Source organism: Sinocyclocheilus grahami, unplaced genomic scaffold, assembly GCF_001515645.1.
Source record: "Sinocyclocheilus grahami isolate Dianchi unplaced genomic scaffold, SAMN03320097.WGS_v1.1 scaffold233.1, whole genome shotgun sequence".
NCBI lineage: Eukaryota > Metazoa > Chordata > Actinopteri > Cypriniformes > Cyprinidae > Sinocyclocheilus > Sinocyclocheilus grahami.
The window spans coordinates 1,159,391-1,166,359 of NW_015505412.1; positions in this window are offsets into that span (position 1 = coordinate 1,159,391).

Here is a 6,969-nt window from a genome sequence, read left to right on the forward strand (position 1 = left end):
GGTCCATATATAATCCTACAAACACTTGTGCATTGATAGATTTTATACAATGTAAAAACAACAACAATGCAATAGCAGCCAGGTGTTAAAAGCCACTCTGTTCTCACCTGTGAAGTTTCTTTTTCTTGTGTTACATCCTGATTCTGCCCTGACAAACCTAGGCTGTCTGTTTCTTGCTAATTCTTGACAACACATAAAAACGTAAAATTAGTGCAATAATGAAAGAGCACCCCATAAATGAAGATCGTTCCTATATCAGATCGTCAGTGCATGCATACTTGATTGAATTATATTATGCAGAATTGGCAGAGTTAAACATGCTGTAAACGCTGTAAAATCTCAGTTCAACATGATCTTTATTCTTATTTGAAGGGATTTGATGACATACTTGTTAAAATAAAAGACGTTATAAAGAGTTACGGAAAATACACAGAAAATAAGTGAACGTTTGTCCAAGCATCTATTTTTCCCTTATAATTTCCATCAAAACTAGCTAATTATTCAACAAGAGCAATAGGCAGAGTTACTCAACAGTGTGCAACACAATTCGGATACCACATGCCAACTTACGCTGCTTGACTTTTTCGTAAAAAATGAGTGAAGAGTTTTTTGCTGCTTTGAACTCATCGCGAGCTCTATGAATGTTGGATACAGCGCGAGACCGCGGATGCGAGCTAGGGCGTGTCATGACGTGACAGAGTGACTGATTGCCATGGAAACGTGAACGTCATGTATAGACTATCTTCTCTTTTAATTTTAAATCATTCTGCATTTATATACATCGCTCCATTAAAACCTCAACATGTCGTGAACACAACTCTCCAAAAAAAAAAATGCGAATTTACTTTTCATAAAAAGGGGGGGGGGGGGCATGTCCCCCGCGTAATCTACGCCCCTGTACAACGGTATGTTAATTCCGCTATCATTATTTATGGTGTTGCAATTATTTTGTTTCTCAGTTTCTGATAAGAATGAGGCAGGAGAAGTTTCTGTGAGAGTCTCACATATATAAAATTAGCTTCACCGGAAGATTATGAGCTGGCTTATCTTTATCTGGAAGTTCTAAATAGCGCTCTGTGCATATGGTCAATTATGTATTTTAGAGATGATCTGCAGAGAGAAGCTGCATTCAAGATACACACATGATGGACTTAACGGCATCATAGAGGATTTTCAAGATATTTCACTGGAACTTGGACTTCATTACATCTATTTTCTGTTTCTGTTTTGTACTTTTTTATGTATTTATTCATATTAAAGTAATCAGCTAACAACTGTTGTTGAAGCGTTGTCATTTTTGCTACAATTTTATATGTAATTGTGAAATTGGACCTGATTGACACTATGTTTTTTTTTTATGTAAAAACCTCATAGAGGTTACACGATAAGAACAGGCGGATAGAGGGGTAAAAAACAATATTAATAAATAATATCTAAAAATAATATTAATTATATAAATATACTAAAATAATTGAAACGAAAATATTATTCAAAAGGATATTTATAAATTAAGGTCTTATATAGCACTTTCAAAGAATGGCTCTTTCTCGAATTTATAAAAATGGTTGGCACCAAAAAGGGTTCTGCTATTGTTACAAGCCAAAAAACCCAAATTTGGTAATACTATTTAGAAGAATTTTACTTAAGAGTGTATCAGGTGTCTTTAAAAAAAAATGTAATGTTGTGTGACTCAGTGGTTTTGCCAGTTCAGAGTGTTTTCTAAAAAAAAAAAAAAAGTCTGTGATTTACTGTTACTTTTCCCTATCGATACTACACTCATACTGCGTCTTGCTAGACGGTATGGGAAAAAGTAATTTTTTCTCCTGAACTGAAGCCTTTTTCAATTGCACAGTTAAACTGCACGGCCATTTCCTATGGCCGTGGAATCATCTGTGGCGGAATCATCTGGCTATATAAGCGCCCGATTCACCATAGGATTCAGATTTCTTCTCCTTCATCGGTGACAACGTTCTTCGCGATCTCTGCTGACTGAAGAGCCTGCTCGCTGTTGACACACCTCGCAGTGGATTAAACTGGACCAGCGACCTCTCTGCTTGGCTGATTCGCCGCTCCTCCCTCCGCCTTCAGCGTCGTAGCAGCAGAAATTCCAGCTAATTCCCCTGCCGCCATCTGGTGAGCCTAAAAGAGCTCTTTTCTAAGAGGTAAGTTCTTAAAAGAGCACATTTTCTGGCGACATTGTTGCAGATGTCGCGCTGCGAGTGTGGCTTGTGCAAGGAGCCCTGCATGATGCAGAGGAGTAGTGAGTGCATCGCCTGTCTGGGCAGCCCCCCATGCAAAGACTGCAACTAACTGAGATGGAATGCTATCGCTGAGAGCATGAGTTTCACCCCTCTCCACTCGCGCCCCGCCTTCTTAACGAAGGCAGACCCGCTCTCTTGTTTCTCCTCTCTCAGCAAAGCTCGGAGATGGAAACAGCAGAGCCACGGGTCTGAGCAACCGTTGAGCGTTCGCACACTGTGTGTTTTACATGTGAGAATCAGCGCCACTCGTTACACCTCTCTATTGCTGACAGCGTCGCATTGTGTGTGCGGCGCTGAAGCTGCGCTAGGACAGGCTGCTTTCATTCGAAAGCCCCAGTCTGTTCCTGCTTCACTCACTGGTCCCCTCCTGCTCTTATGTCTCTTCCCCTCCCAGTTACCTCGGAGGAAGAAACGGCGAATTTGCGGTTTGAGCGATCAGGCTTGAGTGATCTTACGTTGACACACATCCCGCATGCCTCACTTGATCCGCCAGTGTGTGTTACACGTGAGGATCAGCGCCCCTCGTTTCATCGAGCAGCGCAGCTTCGCATTTGTGTGTGTGTCGCGGAGGCTGCTTTCACTTTTGAAGCGTGAGTTTGTCCCTGCTCTCGCGTTTCTCCCCTCCCAGTTACATCCTTATGTCTCTTTCTTTAGTGCTAAACTTTAACCCTTTCCTATACCAACTGTATGTGTGTGTGTGTGTGTGTGTGTGTTACACGCGAGGATCAGCGCCCCTCATTACATTGAGCGGCGCAGCTTCACATTTGTGTGTGTGTCACAGAGGCTGCTTTCACTACTGAAGCATGAGTCTGTCCCTGCTCTCGCGTTTCTCCCCTCCCAGTTACATCGGAGAAAGAAACAGTGAATGCGCGGGTTGATCGATCGGGCTTGAGTGTTTTTTTATTGCCGGCACAGCTCCTGTGTAATTCACACTCCATGCAGCTCTTTGATCAGCCAGCGTGTTTTGCACGTGAGGATCAGCGCCTCTCGCTTTCGTAGAGTAGCTCAATCCTTCAAAGCAGATCGGCTGTCACCAATGACTTCATATCGCTGACAGCTTTGAGTTGAGTGTGCCGCTCGCCCGGGCCACACCCACGCCGTCTGGATTTGAGAGAATGTGCGGAGCACTTTTGATCTGCCTGTGTGTTTACACAAAGATCATCAGTACCCCTCTTCTAATGAGCGGTTTTGATCTTTTTATGTGGATTGAAAGAAAATGCTGTCACTAATGATTATCACTGACCACTTCAGATTCTAGATGCGTCTGGGCCACGACCACGGGGGCTGACTGCTCTCGCTACGAGAGCATTGAGTCTAGCGCCCCCAAACGGCCTCTGTAATGCCTCCAAGCACCCCGTCCAGTTCTGGGTGCCGGTGACAATGTGTTTGTTGCGAACTCCATTGTGAATACTGGGCCCGCTCAAAAGCGCTCACACAACTGCTCGCTGTTATAGCGAGAAATAAAACAAACAAAAATTTAAGAGCAAAATTCCTCTTCTACTTATCGCGAGTCCCGGGTCCCCACATGGCGACCCGCCTCCCGAACCAATCCAACCTCTTGTCACACTGGTCGAGGCCTGGCAGGCCATCCCTGGAGTGTCAGTTTGGGTTTTGGGAATAATAAAGCGAAGTTATTCACTCCAATTCGCTCAAAGACCCCTGCAGTTCAGCGGAGTGGTCCCCACTTCGGTTAGAGCACTGACGCACACGTCCTGCGCACCGAAGTAAAAAATCTGCTGGGAAAAGAAGCCATAGAGGTGGTTCCTCCAGCCCAGAGCGAGTTAGGCGTCTACAGCCGTTACTTCCTTGTCCCCAAAAGGATGCCGTCCTATGGCCCATCCTCGATCTCGGACGTCTGAATCGCACCCTCATGAGACGGCCATTCAAGATGATTACACTGAAACAGATCCTCTCGCAAATCCGCCCAGAGGACTGGTTATTTTTTCTGGACCTGAAAGACGCCTACTTTCATATCCAGATTGCCCCTCGTCACAGGCCATTCTTGACATTCGCCTTCGAAGTAGTGGCTTACCTCTGAGACAGACGGGAATCCACATTCTCAACTACCTCGACGACTGCCTCATTCTGGTCCAGTCGGAGGAGCAGTCACTATCTCACAAGCCCTTCTCCTCAGCCACTTGAAATGCCTGGGGCTCAGTGTGAACTTTGCCAAGAGCGCACTGTTTCCCAGCCAGCAAGTCTCGTTCCTGGAAACAGTGTTCGACTCGACTCAGATGAATGCGCCCTGATCATACAGAGGCTCGCAGCCTCCTTCAAGGCTGGTGCCTCTCACCCCCCCAAGAGGTTTCAGAAAATGTTAGACCTCATGGCTGTGTCTCCAGTGCTACAGTGCACCCTCCACTGCTACGAATGCACCCCCTTCAGCCATAGGTTCCTGTAGCACGGCCATAGGTTCGTGTAGCACCACTGCCGAGCCATTGGTTCATTTTTAAAACATACTGCACGAACCAATGGGCTTCAGTTCAGGAGAAAAAATGACTTTTTCCCATAGCGTCTAGCAAGATGCAGTACTCATTCCCGTATATCAGGGAACCGAGATTACGTTTGTAACCTTTTTCTACATAAATTCCTACTTCTTTATGTAAAGAACATTCTGTGAAAGTGTAACCTTGATATCTTTAATATTGACTGAGTAAGGCCATGACCATGTCAAAGATTGAAATCATAGTGAAATGAATGGTTGAAATTAAACTTTGATGCTAGTTATCCCATATTTAGATTAAGGCCAAGTTCACACAGCAGCAGAATACGGTTGTCAGTCCTGTATTTGAGTCCTTAATACAGTTAAATTCACACACAGTTCGGTTTACGGGTGTGACAACCGCATTCTGAAACCGAACTCACACCCGTAAATTTTCAGGACTCACAACCGCATTCTCGGAACACACGCACTGTGTGAACGGATCAGGACTGGACAACTAGTTGTCTGTCACGTCATACAGCAAGAGAGAGAGCCGCTCTGCCACACAAACGCGTGTTTACCGAGTGTTATGTGTTTTCATGTGTGTTTTAGGTAACTTACAGCGACGGAGAAATGAGCTGCGTTTCTGTCACCTGAAATTTTTCGATCCCGTCAGTTTTCCACCCGAGCCGCTCCTGTCAGTTTTGTGTTCTGCATGCGACTCAAATACTCTGCTCTCCACCCAAATTTAAAGGCTGCTGTCGGTTAATAAAGATTTGACAGATAAACTCGCGGATCGTTTGGACTCTTGTCGTGTCAGGAAGTGATAAGACTTTCAGTTTTTTTGGACGTCGCCATCTTTGATTTTACTTTGGTCACTGTCGCTATGGTTACTGGTAAAGCCAGGCTCACACTACAGGATTTTTGGCTGGATTTTGCTGTCGTGGACAGATTTCCACAGTCTGCGACAAAACCCCCGGATCATGACCAAATCGGTGCTCGTTTAGCGGTCGCTGAAGCTCGTTAAGTATGAGCAGGTCAACAACGTGATCCAAACCTGTCTCGAGCTATCACAGACCCTACGATATTTTCAAACCTGTTTGATATTATCGCCACGTGATCTCGTAATGTGAGTGACACAATGACAAGGTGGAACTAATCCAGCCAATCACAGTGCAGATGATATACTCTTATCATTCATCTTTATGAACAGAAACGAAAAGCCCAAAATTCATCAAATTACTAACTAGAAATAAATTTAACAAATGCATATATTTTGTGTATATAATACCACGTTTCATTGAACTGTTTAATTACCTCCAACTCTTTCTGCAGTACTGACAGTCCACGTCTTCCAAGCCATTGTTTCTGCCATATTTTCTTTTGTCGTGGTTTCTTCTTTCTTTTGGATAAAATAACTGCACAGGCCAATTGAAGTGCCAATTGATCGTCCATGCTTGAAGAAATGGCCTATAGGCTAATCACTGTAATTTCTCGCGAGAATTTATATGAGAAAATGTATTTTCGCTGATGGTTGGGAACGCCTCTTCACTGAATGTTTTGTAGTGTGTGCACCTCATTAGCGTTGTGTTGTGCAGTATGCGCGCAGCTATGACAAGACGACGACAGATGAGAACAAATCTTCTTGCGTATTGTGAGCAACACAGTGATTCGGCTAGTCTTTCAATCCTGTAGTGTTAGCTTAAAGAATACGGGCTTGACTCCCATTGCACATTCATACAGACAGTACTCTAAACACAACTGTAAGCTGCTGTGTGAACGGGACATTTTGAGACTCACACCTGTAAAGAAAATGCGGTTGTCAATCCCCAAAATTGACAGTGTGAACGTAGCCTATGAGACTTTAGCTTGGATTTCACAGACAGGGTCACATTTAACCTGCATTTAATAAATTGCATTTAGCATTGTTTTTTGCCTACTGTCTGTGACCCTGTCAAAACCACTGAATTACTGTTTTAAATCGTGAAATTCATGTAAAAAAATAAAATAAAAATGATTTACAGTATGTAGTGACTTGGCAAATCTCAATTCAACTTTCCCCCTCTCACTACCTTGACCATAAAACCTGACAGCGCATTTCTGTGTTGATCTGAAAGTACATTTGATCTTAAATCAACGTTCAGACTTTCTTCCACCTCTGCGTTTTGGTTCATATAGTCTAGCATGTAGAAAGTTTCTATGGCCTGTATTCTGTTTCATGATTTTATGCTTCAGGCAGGCATAGGCATAGAAAACGCTCGGAACTGGTCTGTGATATGCAGGAAC